The sequence below is a fragment of the Ovis aries genome, chromosome 6 (assembly GCF_016772045.2).
Source record: "Ovis aries strain OAR_USU_Benz2616 breed Rambouillet chromosome 6, ARS-UI_Ramb_v3.0, whole genome shotgun sequence".
NCBI classification, from domain to species: Eukaryota; Metazoa; Chordata; class Mammalia; order Artiodactyla; family Bovidae; genus Ovis; species Ovis aries.
The window spans coordinates 37,792,637-37,808,925 of NC_056059.1; the positions used below are offsets into that span (position 1 = coordinate 37,792,637).

Below are 16,289 nucleotides of genomic sequence, written 5' to 3' on the forward strand. Positions count from 1 at the left end.
CTACTATAATGCAGTCCCATTGCCTAGTTTCAGTGACAATCAACCCTTGGCTAATCTTGCTCCATCTGACCTTCATCTCCAGTCCACACCTCCTTTACCAGAGGCTTCTCCCTAAAACTCTTTCCAAATATTTACTTGGACACTCCTCTCCTGTTGTCCTATAGAGCTGGTTATTTTAACTTTATTTGCAATAGACGTTTGGGGAGCACAGAGCACATTACTCTGTGTCCAGCACTGGGTCCTGAGGACACAAAGATGAATAGGACATTGTCTGGGCAGTTTACACACCAGGAACATGAAACACAAATATTCCATTTGATTATAATAGGAGGCTGGGAGATGGACAAAGTTGGTTCCTGACACAGCTTCACACAGGCGACAGTGGGGTTTGTAAATAAAATCATTACTAGCAATCACATGCCAGAGTGGGGGTAACATTTCCAATAAAGATGCTGGCATGGAAATGCTTACATGGTATTATTTTTAAAAGGTTAGAGGGGGTTAAATGAGTTGCTACAATAAGGTGGGAGTTGGTTAAAATGTGAAAGCAGAGCCATTTCTCTCATTGATCAGGCATATTGGGCATGATTTGCAGCCTGGAAAAACCAGACAATAAAGCCACCATGATAGATCCCTGGTGTTCCACATTGTCCCAATCCCCCACTGAAGCCTCAAGATGTGGAGCCTGAGATCAGCTGGAACGGGTAAAGAGAAAGGGTTGGGGAAAAGGAAATATAAATTAGGAGACCCAGGTCTCCTGCCGTCTGAGCCACCAGGGAGGCCCAAACAGAACCACATGGAGATGCCGGGGATCGAACCCGGGGCCTCATACATGCGAAGCATGCGCTCTACCACTGAGCTACATCCCCTGGTGATATAAATTGACATCTCCACAAATGAGTACCAACCTCACAGGTATGAGTCTAAGTTAAAATGTATGTAAAATGGAAATACGTATGTAACCAACCATAAATGGGAAGAACCTGGGGTGTCTGTGTAAAACCATAAAGAAGCTTCACTTGCCCAGGGGCTAATACAAGCCACCTGGTCCAAGGCTGCTGTGTCAGGGAGAGCTCTTTGGAGAGGCAAGTTTCAGGCGTCAGACCTGAATCATCATTTTCTGAACAAACTGTCCCCACAGTGAATGATATGGATCTTCCCCTACTCAGTTACTCATAAAGAAGCACCAAGATGTATGTGCTCATGCCTGCAGGTCACTCGGAGGGCCAGAGCTTTGGTCAGCCGGCAGGAACCAGGAGAGGCTCCCATTTCCTGTACATTTTGAAGAATGAGGAAGAGGCAGGCAGATGAAGAAAAAGGTCTTGGGTGAGGGCATAAATATAAGCCAAGGCATTGAGGCATGAAACAACATGGCCTGGTCATGAAGCATTTTAGCATCAGTGGAGGGTGAGGGCCAGACAAGAGGTGTGGAGAGAAGAGGCAGGTGAGAAAGGCAGGGCCGGGTCTTCCCTTGTCTTGTCAAAGAATAGGGGCTCAGGTGAAGGATTAGAAGCAAAGGAACTTACACAATCAGGCTTGTATTGGACTGATCTCTGTGGAAGGTGAACTGGAGCAGAGCATCCAGGTGGGAATGTGTTGTACAGTGTAGGGCTGAAGGGAGGCATCCCTCCCTTCAGGGTTGGATGGGGCTGAATTGTGCCCTCCTCCCAAATTTCTTAGGTTGAAGTCCTGGCCCTCAGGATCTTAGAATGTGATTGCACATGGAAAAGGGTCTTTAAGGAGGAGATTAAGTTAAAATGAGGTCATTAGGGTGGCCCCTAATCTTCATTGGGCTTCCCAGGTGCCTGCAATGCAGGAGACACGGGTTTAATCCCTGGGTCGGGAAGATACCCTGGAGGAGGGCCTGGCATTCCAGTATTCTTGCCTGGAGAATCCCATGGCCAGAGGAGCCTGGCAGGCTACAGTCCATAGAGTCACACAGAGTCTGACATGGCTGAAGTGACTTACTTAGCACACACACATTCACTAATGCAATATACCTGATGTCCTTAAAAGAAGAGATTAGAGGGAAGACACAAGCAGACAGAGGGAAGACCAAGTGGAGAAACAGAAAGAAGATAGTGGGCCACAAGCCAAGGAGAAGAAACTAACCCTGCTGACACATTGCTCTCAGACTTCTAGCCTCTAGAACTGTGAGAAATAGATTTCTGGTGTCTAAGCCAAGCAGTCTGTGGAGCTTTGCTATGGCAACTCTAAGACAGTAATACAAAGGGGTAATAGAAGGTGGACGATGGTCAGAAAACTCAGCAAGACTTGTTGATGACAAGAGGGGACAGAGAAGGAAGAAGGCTAGAAGGCCTGCTAGATTTCTCATTTGATGAGATTCGTGGGGACAGCTCAGTTCAGTCACTCAGTCGTGTCCAACTCTGCGACCCCAGGGACTGCAGCATGCCAGGCTTCCCTGTCCATCACCAATTCCTGAACCTACTCAAACTCATGTCCATCAAGTTGGTGATGCCATCCAACCATTTCATCCCCTTTAGTGGGGGCTTAGTCACTAAGTCGCGTCCGACTCTTGTGACCCCATGGACTATAGCCTGCCCGGCTCCTCTGTCCATGGGATTCTCCAGGCAAGAATACTGGATTGGGTTGCCATTTCCTTCTCCAGGGGTTCTTCCCCACCCAGGAATCGAACCCGGGTCTCCTGCACTGCAGACAGATTCTTTACCAACTGAGCTATGAGGAAAGCCCCTTAGTGGGGGCAAGGGCTGTCAAATGTGACAGAGATCCTGAAGAAGGAGGCATTCAGGCTGAGTTATATCTGAGAGCCCATGAGTGGAAAATGCACAGTTGAACACTGAATATTGAGTCTGAAACATTTCACAGAGTGGGAACCAGGATTCTTGACCCATGTCTGAGACTGATATCTTGTGTGCTCTCAGAGCTTATTTCCTCAACCTTTAAAGAAAAAAAATAAAGAAAAGATGGGATAATAATGCTTTCCCTTTTACCTCGGAAAGTTGTTGAGTTCAAATGAAAGGAACATCAAAGGATGACTTAGAAACTTTACTGAGTTCACTTAGTAAAGTTTACTGAGTTTCCTAAGAGCAATTTGCCTCAAAATGACAAAGTTTTGTAGGCGTGAATTATTTATCAAATCCTGGATCTGGTGGTAAACTGTCCAAATCCATCTTTTGTTGTGTTCTGTTTATCACCAAAGGCTATAACCACATGATGGCAATTTGTGTTTCTAAAAACTTAATCATACTGATATATAATGCTATCTAGTGATAAGGGCTGATGTAACAATTACATGCATTTCTGCAAGATTTTAATAATAGAAGTATTATAAATCAGAAATAAGTTGTTTCATTTGAAACATTTAGTGAGTCAGAAAGAAATAAGAGAAGTAACGAGCCACAACTTCTTAGATGTTATTGCTTTGATTGTTAAAATCATGAGCTAATGGTTTTGGCATCAATATCATGTGATATTATCACAAAAGCATAGATTATAATAATCATAATCAAAGCAAACCATGGTGTGAAATAATTTGTAAACTATTTGAGACTAGGAACCTAAACACTAAAAATGAAGTGGTATGACTACTTTTCACCATTAGAGGGAAGCAATCCACTGCAACAAATAAATTTCACTCTTGGGCTTCCGGGGTGCCTCAGATGGTGAAGAATCTGCCTGCAATTCTGGAGACCTGGGTTCGATCCCTGGTTGGGAAGATCCCCTGAAGGAGGAAATTGCCTGGAGAATTCCATGGACAGGGGAGCATGGCAGGGGGCTACAGTCCATGGGGTTGCAAAGAGTTGGACATTACTAAGTGACTAACATACTTGGGGTGTTACTGCTGATTGGGCAGGGAGCCTTAAATGATTCTTCTAACACAGATTCTAACATGCTAGATTACAATTTCAAATTCCAATCAAAGAAGGAAAGCCCTTTTTATGTTTTATATAACATTATTGGCTATAAAGATAATATGCATCATTCCTCCAGAGGCTGTTGCAGAGCCCCAAAAAACAGAAACTGAAAGAATTTCAGAGGTCTTCCATCTTACCAGAAATCTATAAAGTAATAGGTGTGAAAGTTTTCCTTTCTAGTCCTCTGGGAGAACAGACAGTCCTAAAAATAAAAATACTTGGTTAACTGATAACTCACTAAGTATGAAATAGTACATAAGTAGGGAAACCCTCATAAGTAACTTCGTCAAATTTTTTAATCCATAAAAAATTCAGTCTTTTTAGAAATTTTAATTATACTAATACATGCCAAGAAAATTTGGAAAACATAAAACTATGAGAAGGAAGATAAAGATTAACTATTACATTATTGATCTTTTTATCTATTTTCTTAAATGGTTACTTTCCTAAGTGACTATATTTAATTAAGACAGTACCGTAAATCTTTTTTAGAGTAAGGAAAGGAGGATAATGGACAGATAAGTTAGGTATATAGATGGACAAGAAACTGTCTCAATAGTTTCCAAAGCTGGCTGGTAGTCAAAATTACCAAATTGGAATTTATTGATGGAGAAAGAGAAGAAGAAGAAGATGGATTCCTGAGTGTGTGTGTGTGTGTATGTGTGTGTGTGTGTGTGTGTGTGTGCACATGTGAATGTTTGTTCTCAGTTTCCTAGCTGATAGTTTAGAATCAACTTGTGGAGGCCACAGAAAACATAGTGTCTGAATGGTAAAGAACTTTCATTAATCCAAATTGTGGAAACCAAATTGGAATTAAACTGCTTTTCAAAAAAATCATTTTGCAATTGGGAAAATTGTGAAAGGTATACAGTTGACACATTGACAACTTTAATAATACACTTAGGTCTGTGATATTTTATTAGAGAAAAAAGTTTATTTGAAACTACTCGATTACTGAGAACAATTTGTCTCTGGAAGTATATAAAGATGAACAGACTGTTGAACAAAGAAATGAGAGTTCTTATTCACTAAAGACCCTCACCCAAAAAAAAAAAAAATGCACCTCACAGCATTTCTCAGGCCTGTCACTTATATTACAAAGGAAGATTATTCTCCAAGAAGATAAAATTGAAACTTTAAAAACATTTTTTTAAAAGAGCAATGAATCTAAGAATTGGCTCTTTGAAAAGATTGACAAAACTAACAAACCTTTAGCCAGACTCACTGAGGAAAGAGAAAGGCCACTATGATATTGTCTGTCAATTATAATTTTGTAACAAAATGGAAAATAAAGAAAAGCAACTACTGTGGGTTTCAGACACCACTGAGCTATTGAAGATTTAAAAGATGTTTAAAGGTAGTCATGGTTGTTATCAACAGTTCAGGAGATGTATGGGGGCAGACAGGCCAGAATTCCAAATTTATTCTCCCAGAGAAAGAACTGTCTGGTTGGAGAGATTCAGAGTTGAGACTTGGATTAAGTATGAAAGTGAAGTCGCTCAGCTGTGTCCGACTCTTTGAGAGTCCATGGATAGTAGCCTGCACCAAGCTCCTCCGTCCATGGAATTTTCAAGGCAAAAGTACTGGAGTGGGTTGCCATTTCCTTCTCTAGGGAATCTTCCCAACCCAGGGATCAAACCCAGGTCTCTCACATTGTAGACAGATGCTTTACCATCTGAGCCACCAGGGAAGTATGAAAGGGAGAGGATCTTTATCATTCACAAGCAGCCAACACAGCATTCATGTCAGGAACTTCTGAGAACAAAGTCCAATACTGCATTGCCAGTATGGAATCTTCACCTGCCTCTACCAGTAGTACAGGTCAGATATAGCCAGGGACCAGAGAGCCTAGAAAACTCTTTCTGGAGGCCAAAAAGAAATCAGGGCTTCTTAAACAAGCAATGCAGTTATCAGTGTTATCCGCGGACCAGCATCATCAGCATCACTAAGAACATGTTCAGTTCAGTTCAGTCGCTCAGTCATGTCCGACTCTTTGCGACCCCATGGACTATACAGTCCATGGAATTCTCCAGGCCAGAATACTGGAGTGGGTAGCCTTTCCCTTCTCCAGGGGATCTTCCCAACCCAGGATCAAATCCAGGGCTCCCTCATTGCAGGCAGATTCTTTACTAATTGAGGTATCAGAGAAGCCCATGACCAAGATAGACTTGTTAACTAATAAGTTTAGAAGGACCTTCAGCCTGGGGCTTCAGATGTAAGCACAGAGTTACCTGAATCTATAGATTTATCAAACATTGCCAAAAGATAAGAGTACTCAGATCTTAAATAGTGCTTGAGATATAGAAACAGTTATATTTTTATTCTTTGTTTGAATTGATTACAATTAAATAGTTTTTTTTTTTTTTTTTAGTAACTCACTTCTCAGAAAAAAAGGTAAAATACTCACTCAGCTCCAAGAAAATCATGACTACAAGTGCAGGGCTCACAGTGTTCTGGGCATTCCTCCACCCTCTTCACACATCCTTTCTTCCTTGAATTTAATCCTTACCTGGATTCAACCAGCCTCCATTTTCATAACTTGTATTTTGCTGTATCTTACTCAAGCTGTTGGGCATTAATTTTCTAATTTTAGAACCAGATTCTATGGGACTCGGTGGAATATATTTTGATAGTTCTCAAATTTTAGACTCACTTAGAAAGCTTTTTTTTAAAAACGTAAACTTTTGATTGATATTCCCAGAGGCTCTGATTCTGAGGGTCTGGGATGGGACTTGGAGATCTATGTTTTTAACAAGTACCTCAGGTAAATTTTCCAAACATGAACCACAACCATACTTTGAGAATGGTGGGCCTGGTTGTTAATGATCACTTCATATTAAGGAAACTGTCCAAATGTAATACTGGTAAAAGCAGTGAGTTGCACAATTATGCAGTTAATGCTGTGATTTCATTTAGGGATATTATAAAGCTGTGACAGTTATTAGGTGAAGGAGAACACAACCAAGTTCATCTCAGGGGCTTGGTGGTTAAGCCAGAATGCCTCCCACTTACTATGGAAGGGCTGGGTGACATTTAATGGCACTACACCTCACTTGTGTGCACATGCACACACACACTGCTGCTGTGTAATAAGAAATGTGATGGCTCAGCATGTCAGGTACATCAGTGACACTCACTCTAATAATGAAAGCACATTAAATTCTAAATCCTCTGCACCTTTATTTGAAAACAGAGGACACCTGATAATCGCTAACCTCAGTTGGTTTCTTTTAATGTGCAAAACTTTTCTCAAAGTGCTTTATCTATATTGATTAATATAACTCTCAAAACAACGGTAGATGGGTATACTCTTACTCCCAGTTAGCGAGGAAATGGAAGGCAGAAAAGCATTGAATGACATGTCTGAAGTCACATGAGGAAGTAGCTACAGGCAGTCTGGTTCTAGAGTCGTTTTTATTTTGCACAGTCTACAACTGGTTTATAAAACAGTATTTATTCTAGATACAAATCGTTTGCTGATTACATGGATAGGAAATGCCTTTTCCTATACTACGGTTTGCCTTTTCTTTCTCTTAATGTTCTTTTGTTTAACAGGATTTCTTAATTTTACTGTAATTGAATTCATCAACCATTTCCTTTATTGTTAGAGCTCTTTGTACTCTAAGAAATCTTTGCCTACCATCAAATTCATGAAATAGTCTCCTATGTTATCTCCTACAAGCTCTATTGTTTAACCTTTCAAATTTACTTAGAAATGATTTTTGTGTTTGACATAAGGTATATGTCAAAACTTTTTCCCATACAGATATCCAGTTTATTAAAATCAAAAGACTTTATTTATTAAAAAGACTATACTGTCTCCATTGTTTCACAGTTCTACTTTTATAATAAATCAAGTGTTCATCTAAGAATGTTAACTCATTTTAAAATATCAGATTGGCATAATTAGTGCATAAAAATTATACTAGAATACTGTTTACACATTAGAAGACTTTACTAAAACTCTGATCATGATATTCTGATCCCACAAATATTTAAATTTGGATGTATCCCTCCAGTGGAGAGGTTGAAACTCCATGTATTGTGCAATGCAATTGTGCATTGCTCCATGCAATGTCCCATCGTAGCTATATTCTATTCCAGACTTTTCCAAATTGATGTGAAGAGAGTTGTTCTTTGGGGGTCAGGTTGGGCAAAATTAGAGGAGGGTTTAGAAATATATGTGGAAAGAAAATCAATCCTTTACCACATAAATTCATATGTTCATGCCACAGAGTGTGACTGGTCTCTTTTCTACCCTAGGGTTTTTCTAAACTTTCAATGTGCTAATAACTAGGGTGTGACACATTAATAAGCATTTCCCAAACTTGTGTGACCACAAAGCCCTTTGATGTCAAAGCACTTCACTCTCAGCCCAGCCTTCATTCACTGTTTAGTCAAGAGAAGAGAAATCAAGTTCCAGCCATCAAGCCCATAAAGCCACCTGCATCCGACCTCACACCTTCTTCAGGTAACTGGGTCACACCCTCCAGTGGAAGGAGCATCTCTTTACCTTGCTCCATTTTCACTTGCTTCCTCTGGACTTGGCTCTGTCCTCTGCATCCTTCCCCTTCCTGGTGGCTGGTTCCTCCCCAGGAAAACCTAAACAGACTTTACATTGCCCCACCCTTTGAGAAAAGACGTGAGGAATTTAAAACAGTACAGCTTCTCTGGAAAATACCTTGACATTTCTTTAAAAACAAAATATACATGTATCGTTGTTGTTAATCACTAAGTCGTATCTCTTTGTGACTCCATGGACGGCAGCACATCAGGCATCCTGCCCCTCACTATCTCCCAGAGTTTGTTCAGACTCATGTCCATTGAGTCATTGATGCCATCCAACCATTTCATCCCCCTTCTCCTCCTGCCCTCAGTCTTTCCCAGGATCAGGGTCTTTTCTAATGAGTTGGCTCATCCCTTCAGGTGGCCAAAGTATTGGAGCTTCAGCTTTAGCATTAGTCCTTCCAATGAATATTCAGGGTTGATTTCCTTTAGGATTGACCGGTTTGACCTTGCAGTCCACAGGACTCCCAAGAGTCTTCTCCAGCACAACAGTTCAAAAGCATCAATTCTTTGGCACTCAGCCTTCTTTATGGTCCAACTCTCACACCCATCCACGACTGCTAGAAAAACCATAGCTTTGACTACATGGACCTTTGTTAACAAAGTGATGTCTCTGCTTTTTAATACACTGTCTAGGTTTGTCATAGCTTTTCTTTCAAGGAGAAAGCATCTTTTAATTTCATGTATCATATAATGTGTCAAAAACCTAGCAATCATACTCCTGGGCATTTATTCCAGAGAAATGAAACTTAAGTTTACATAAAAACCCATACATGAATGTTCATAGCAGTTTTATTTAGAACAGACAAAAACTGGAAACAATGAAAATATCCTTCAACAGGTGAATGGCTAAAAACTCCCATGGTATGTCCATACCATGGAGTACTATTCAGTAACAAAAAGGAGTGAACTGTTGGTAAGCAAACTGTGGATGAATCTCAATAGAATAGGATAAGTGAGAGAAAACAATTTTAAAAAGTCAAGTATTAATACTATATGATTTCATTTATATGATGTTCTAGAAATGACAGAATTTCACAGATGGAGAACAAAGTCATGCTTGTCAAGAGGTAGGGATGTGGGAGGGGTGGCACGAGGGAAATCTTTGTGGTTCTGAAATAGTTCTGTATCTTGAGTGCAGTAGTGGTTACACAAATATGCATATGATCCAGTACTCCTGCTTAGAAAATCCCATGGATGGAGGAGCCTGGTAGGCTGTAGTCCATGGGGTCACTAAGAGTCGGACATGACTAAGTAACTTCCCTTTCACTTTTCACTTTTATGCCTTGGAGAAGGAAATGGCAACCCACTCCAGTTTTCTTGCCTGGAGAATCCCAGGGACGGGGGAGCCTGGTGAGCCTCCATCTATAGGGTCACACAGAGTCGGACACGACTGAAGCGACTTAGCAGCAGCAGCAGCAGCAAAGTAGCATAGACTTATATGCACAATATAACAATGTCATCTCCCTTGTTTCGATATTATACTATAGCTACCTAGCTGGGGAAGTAAAACCATTGGTGAAACTGGGTGAAGAGGTAAATGGAACCTCTCAGTACTTTCCTTCCAATCTTCCATGAATCAGTATTTTTTCCAAAGAAAAAAATCAGTGTAAACAAATAAAAAACATATGAGCGTCCCTAAATCCCATGTTCCCCTTCAAGTACAACAATATCTTTCTCCACTTCTTTACAGCCAGATTTATTGAAGATATTTTCTTTAACTTATATTCTCCATATCTACCTTTTTTTTGCACCATTACTCAATTCACTAATTTATGCATCAAATATTTAAGTGTGTATTATGTTGTATGTGCTGTTCTAAGTTCTTGGGACATGTGAATGAAAAAAATCTCTTCCCTCCTCTAGCTTATGTTTGAGGGAAGGTGGGGGAGACAGACACTAAATAAAGTGAGTAAAACAGTACCTTCAATAGTGATAAATGTTATGAAGAAAAACAAAGTTGGGAAGAGGGATAGTGCTTGAGCGGAAACAAATGTAATTTAAATAGAGTGTTGAGTAAGGCCTCAAAAAAGGCAAAATTTGAGCAAAGACCTGAGGGAAGCAAGGGAGTGAGTTTGGAAGAAGTCTGGGAGCATCATTCCTGGAAAAGCAAACAACTAATGCAAACGCCTATCCTGAACAGCAAAAGCGATCCTGGATTTATCAAGAATGAGCAAGGAGGCAAGTCTGATAGAGTAGAGAAAGTTGAAGGAGATGAGGCCCAGGAGAAAACTGGCTGGAAGTGGAGAGACCAACCACTTGTCCAACACAGTTGTCTGTAAGGTAAGAGATCGTGAAGACCTTGGTGAGTTTTGAACAGTCTGATATGATCTAACCTACACTTTCACAGGAATTGCTGAGGATAGAAGAATTTTGAAACTGTTCTGGCCAGGGTAAATCATCACCTCCACTTTGCATGATCCACTGGGCTCTTCTCAGTCCTTATTCTTACCGAGTGACCTTTTAGCAGCATTTGACCTGCTGACCACTCTCATCATCTAATCAGTATCTTTATCTCCTTCCTCTCAGGCTACTCCTTTTCGGTCTCTTCCTCTACCTGTCTCATAAGCACTGGATTTTCTCAAGATTGTATATATGGCCTGAGGAGTAATAAATATTATTCAGTCTGTGATACAGTTACATCGAGAACCATCCTCTTAATTCTTAATTGACAGAGCAACCATAAGACCACATTATACAGAAATGAAGAGAATGTAATATGAAGTCTTAAATAATATCTCAATAGATCTTTACATATTATATTCATCCTCCTCCACATAAATGCATATTCTCCAACTGAGCAGAAAACTGGATTTTCCCCACTCCTGGGCATATATCCAGAGAAAAACATGATCCAAAAGGATATGTGCACACTAATGTTCATTGCAGCACTGTTTACAACAGCCAAGACATGAAGCAACCTAAATCTCCATGGACAGAGGGATGGTGGTAAATATATACAATGGAATATTATTCAACCATTAAAAAGAATGAAATAATGCCATTTGTAGCAACATGGATAGACCTAAAGAGTGTTATATTGAGTGAAATAAGTCAGACAGAGGAGGAGAAATAGTCCTATGACATCCCTTATATGTGGAATCTGAAAGGAAATGATACAAATGAACTCACTTGTAAAACAGAAAAATATAGACTTTGAGAACTACATTATGATTTGCTGGGGGAAGGGGCAGTTGGGGAGTTTGGGATGGACATATACACACTGCTATATTTAAAATGGATAATCAACAAGGACCTACTGTACAGCACATGAAACTTTGCTCAATGTTATGTGGCAGCCTGGATGGGAACAGGGTTTGGGGGAGAATGGATCCATGTATATATATGGCTGAGTCCCTTCACTGTTTACATGAAATTATCACAACATTGTTAATCGACTATATCCCAATATAAGATCAAAAGTTAAAAAAAACAAACAAACTGTATTTTCTCTTTAAAGGGGTTGAGTCAGAGATGCTCCAGATTTGGGGCTCACAAGTCCAACTGGGGGAAGGAGGCATCTAAATAAAAATAAATACAGCCAAAATCTGTGAATTGAATTATATTTGTCAAGACATTCCTCCTTTGACTTGCTTCCAAAAAACTAGCTGTCAGGCTATTGAAGGACAGACAATACAACTGCATTGATTTAAACAGCATTAACAAGTATATAAGCTCTCAGCCCTAACTACTTCTTTGGTTCTTCATTTTTCTTGTGAAGGCTTCTATTACATGTAAAACTTGAAGAATCCTTTTTGGGGAGAAAAGATCCAAGGGGAAAGGCTTACAGATTTTGACACTCGCTGCTACTGCTAAGTCACTTCAGTCGTGTCCGACTCTGTGCGACCCCAGAGACGGCAGCCCACCAGGCTCCCCCGTCCCTGGGATTCTCCAGGCAAGAACACTGGAGTGGGGATGTCACAATGAGATGACAAGGTGCTACCTAATCACCCTAAAGTGATGGCTGCAACTTGCCAAGGTCTTCTCATGAAGTTGCATTTAGACTTTCAGTATTGTTTCAAATATTATTAGATAGCCAAAGATCACCATGCTCTTGAGGAAGTGCACCAACATTAAGTCAAAGACCAAAACAAAGAAGAAATAGAAACTCAGAGGAAAGAGAGACCATTCAGAGAGTGAAAGCAAACGACTGAACCCAGGTCTCCCACACTGCAGGCAGATTCTTTACCAGCTGAGCCACAGGGAAGCCCAAGAATACTGGAGTGAGTAGCCTATGCCTTCTCCAGGGGATCTTCCTGACTCAGGAATTGAATCAGGGTCTATTGCATTGTAGGCAGATTCTTTACCAACTGAGCTATCAGGGAAGCCCTCGGATAAAGTGTAGTTAATGTTTAAAGAAAATATTAGTAAATACTGCAAGAGTGAGAAATGATAGAGCTCTTGAATATTTAAAATCAAATATTAAAATATTTGAGAGAAGAAATTCATAGAACAAAAAGACAAGGAGATGGGAAATAAGATCAGTGTTAAAAAAAACCTATATTAGGCATAGATTCAGCCTCTCTGCTCACAGGAGATTCTTAATATGTAGTAGCTATTATCATCTTATTCAGAAAATAACTTTGTCAGTGATCTTTCCCTGTGAGATTCCTTCCAACCAAAATGTGTCTTATAGGACTATTAAAACATAAATTTCACATCTATGATTTTAGGGCACTTAACTTAGATTTGTACATGACAATGAATTTACTCAACACATATAATACACAATGCAATTGCATTGACTTCAACAACATAAACAAGTATATAAGCTCTCAGCGCTACTTCTTTGGGTCTTCATTTTTCTTGTGACGGTTCCATCACATGTAAATTAAGACAAAATAAAATTTGTATGCTTTCCTCCTGTTAGTCATGTTAGCTTGTTTTAGGTCTAGCCAGAGACCCTAAGGGTTTCTCTTGTGGTGTAGTGGTAAAGAATCTGCCTGCCTTGCAGGGTATGTGGGTTCAATCCCTGGTCTAGGAAGATCCTCTAAACAAGGAAATGGCAACCCACTCCAGTATTCTTGCCTGAAGAACCCTATGGAGACTGGTGTGCCACAGTCCATGGGGTCCCAAAGAGTTGGACATGACTTAGTGACCGAACAGCAGAACATAGATCCTTAAAAAATAGAGGAAAAAATTTATCTTCTCTAGTGTTAAAGAGCATAGACCAAGGGAACCTGATCTAAGTAGAGGCATCAAGAAAGACTGTCTTTTGGGACTTGGCTGATGGTCCAGTGGTTAGGACTCCATGCTTCCACTGCAGGGGGCATGGATTCCATTCCTGGTCAGGGAACTAAGATCTTATATGCCTCATTGCAAAAAAAAAAAAAAAAAAAAGTCTTCTTGAGAAATCAAAGTCTGAACTGGGATCTGAGGGATAGCAATTACTATGTGGGCAGAGGTATGTAAACAATGTCCAGGCTCTCTTTCTTTGTTAGTTTTAGAACTCAGATCTTATCCTAGGTAGCAGCCCTTCTTATAGATAGGCATAGCCATTGGAATTAAGCAAAACTTGTTGGGTGGAGCTTCCCAAGCATTCTTTAAACAGAATGACTCAGCTGGAAGTGGGTGGTTTGCCCTTTGTCTTTACCTTTCCTCTTAACTGGAAGGGAGAGGTGATAGCTGACATTTCAGCAGCAGATGACCCCAACGATGAAAACTCTGCACTAAATGTTGCAAAATGTAATCTTGGACATGCAGTTTTTCCAAGCTTCACCACATAAGAAGAGACAAAGATTCCACATGGGTTTGTGCTTAACTTATTACCATATGTGGAAATATTTTTCTGTCTCAGGCTCAGCAAGTGCTCCTTTGTTTTGCTGAAGCATGTGTATCAATGGTCCTCAGGCATGTTTCCTGCTTCCAGTATTTCAGACTCCTCTGGAAGGGGAGGTGCTGAATGACTGTAACTCATGAATGCTGATATGGTGAATCTCTTCTTGCCTCTCCCTAAACACTTCCCACTTTTTCCTCTGTCTAGGGTTCAATGGCACCCCACTCCAGTACTCTTGCCTGGAAACTCCCATGGACGGAGGAGCCTGGTAGGCTGCAGTCCATGGGGTCTGAGAGTCGGACAGGACTGAGCGACTTCACTTTCACTTTTCACTTTCATGCACTGGATAAGGAAATGGCAACCCACTCCAGTGTTCTTGCCTGGAGAATCCCAGGGACGGGGGAGCCTGGTGGGCTGCCGTCTATGGGGTCACACAGAGTCGGACATGACTAAAGTGACTTAGCAGCAGCAGGGTTCTTGCAGCTCCTGATGGATGGTATCTTCCACAGGCTCTGTCCTTTCCCTCTGCTTGTTTCCCTCTGTGATGGCTTCTTTAGGGAAACCTCCAGACTCCTGCTGTTCAGCTGTGGGAGTCTGCATTGTCATCTCAAGATCCTACTGGACTTTCTTCCATCTACTTTCTTCTCCAGTGACCCACTGTTACTTGAGAGTCAGCATTTATAATTAAACTCCCCATCACTTTCACAACCTCTTTCTTCCTAAGCAAGTGGGAAGTGTGAGGGCCCCAAACAGGCTAGTGGTGTATATTCTGCCACTTTCACAAGCTGTATCTAGCTGATTCTGTAATCCATTTCCAAATGGAGCTATCTGGCAAGTTCCGTCAATTCATGCCTCTGGCCAATCTACCTGCTGTTAAAAGATAATTTTCAAAAATAGTTAAAATCGTGACTTATACATATATAAAAAATGAATACATGTTAAAGATTTTCTTTAATTTATGGAGGAAACAATTGGTATAACTGGTTCAAGTGAAAATTTCGAGGACAGACACATTTATGGATCAGCAATATTGAAATGAATGTGCAAATGAAGACAAGACTGGTTTCCACACCACCCCTCCTTACTAGACAAGACATAATCTCCATATCTACAGACCAGGCTCATATTGCAATGCATAACAATTTAGAGTTGTGAAAGAATTTTGCAGACTCTTAATCAGATAATCCACAGGAATCTTCTCAAACCTCACTGGACAGTACGTAGTTTTTCACCAAAGCACAATTTCTACACTGCTTGGTCTTTCTCCACTCTTGACTCTAATCTCTATCAACTGTACTAATTCATAGCTTCCCCTGCCCCAGCTTCTGCAAAGAACATTGTTGAGTCCATGCTGACTCCCACAACAATAATAAACTCTTCTAGCCTTTCAAGATCCTCTTTAATCCAGCATCACTCTCTTTTATAATCTTTTATTCTAGGCAAGCTTGATCCCTACACCCTAAGCCAAGCCAATGACCTCCCACACACTTCTTCATATCCTAATGTCCTCCTCAATCATCTATATCCTTCTCATTCTACTGGCTCCTTTCAAGTATTTTCTGTTTTTGCATTTATTACTTGAAGGCCATAAATGGGACTTGTTCTGCTCTTTAATAAACAATGCTGCACGCAGTAGACCTTGATCACACATTCACTCAAACATTTTATGAACACCTTATATACATGGCAAGCACAGTCTGAATTCTAGATCTAGGCACTTGAAGGTCACAGATGATAGCCATGGCTCCCAAGATGCCTAGGGGAAACAGACAAGGAGAATACAGCTGATCAATACTCTGAGACAGGCTGTTTTGGAAGCAAAGGGAGAGCACATAACCCAAGTGTGGAACATCCGCGAAGGTTTCCTGTAAGTCATGGCACCAAACCAAAGTCTTGGTCAAGCAAAGAGAAGGACAGAAGGAAGAATATATGCTTATAAACTGCATGGAACAGTATCTCTTTACAGTCATGATATCTCTTGCCTCTTTCTAGGTAATAAAGTCTTTCAGGCTACATTCTGTTGTACCCCATGGTTTCTAAAAGAAAAACAT

General features: G+C 40.6%; 1 non-coding gene across 1 annotated transcript; it reads right to left on the reverse strand.

Moving 5' to 3' along the window:
- Positions 1–797: 797 nt before the first annotated feature.
- TRNAA-CGC (transfer RNA alanine (anticodon CGC)) lies at positions 798–869 on the reverse strand. Its single transcript has one exon. It is a non-coding gene; the product is annotated as a tRNA-Ala (tRNA).
- Between the last annotated feature and the right edge of the window lie 15,420 nt (positions 870–16,289).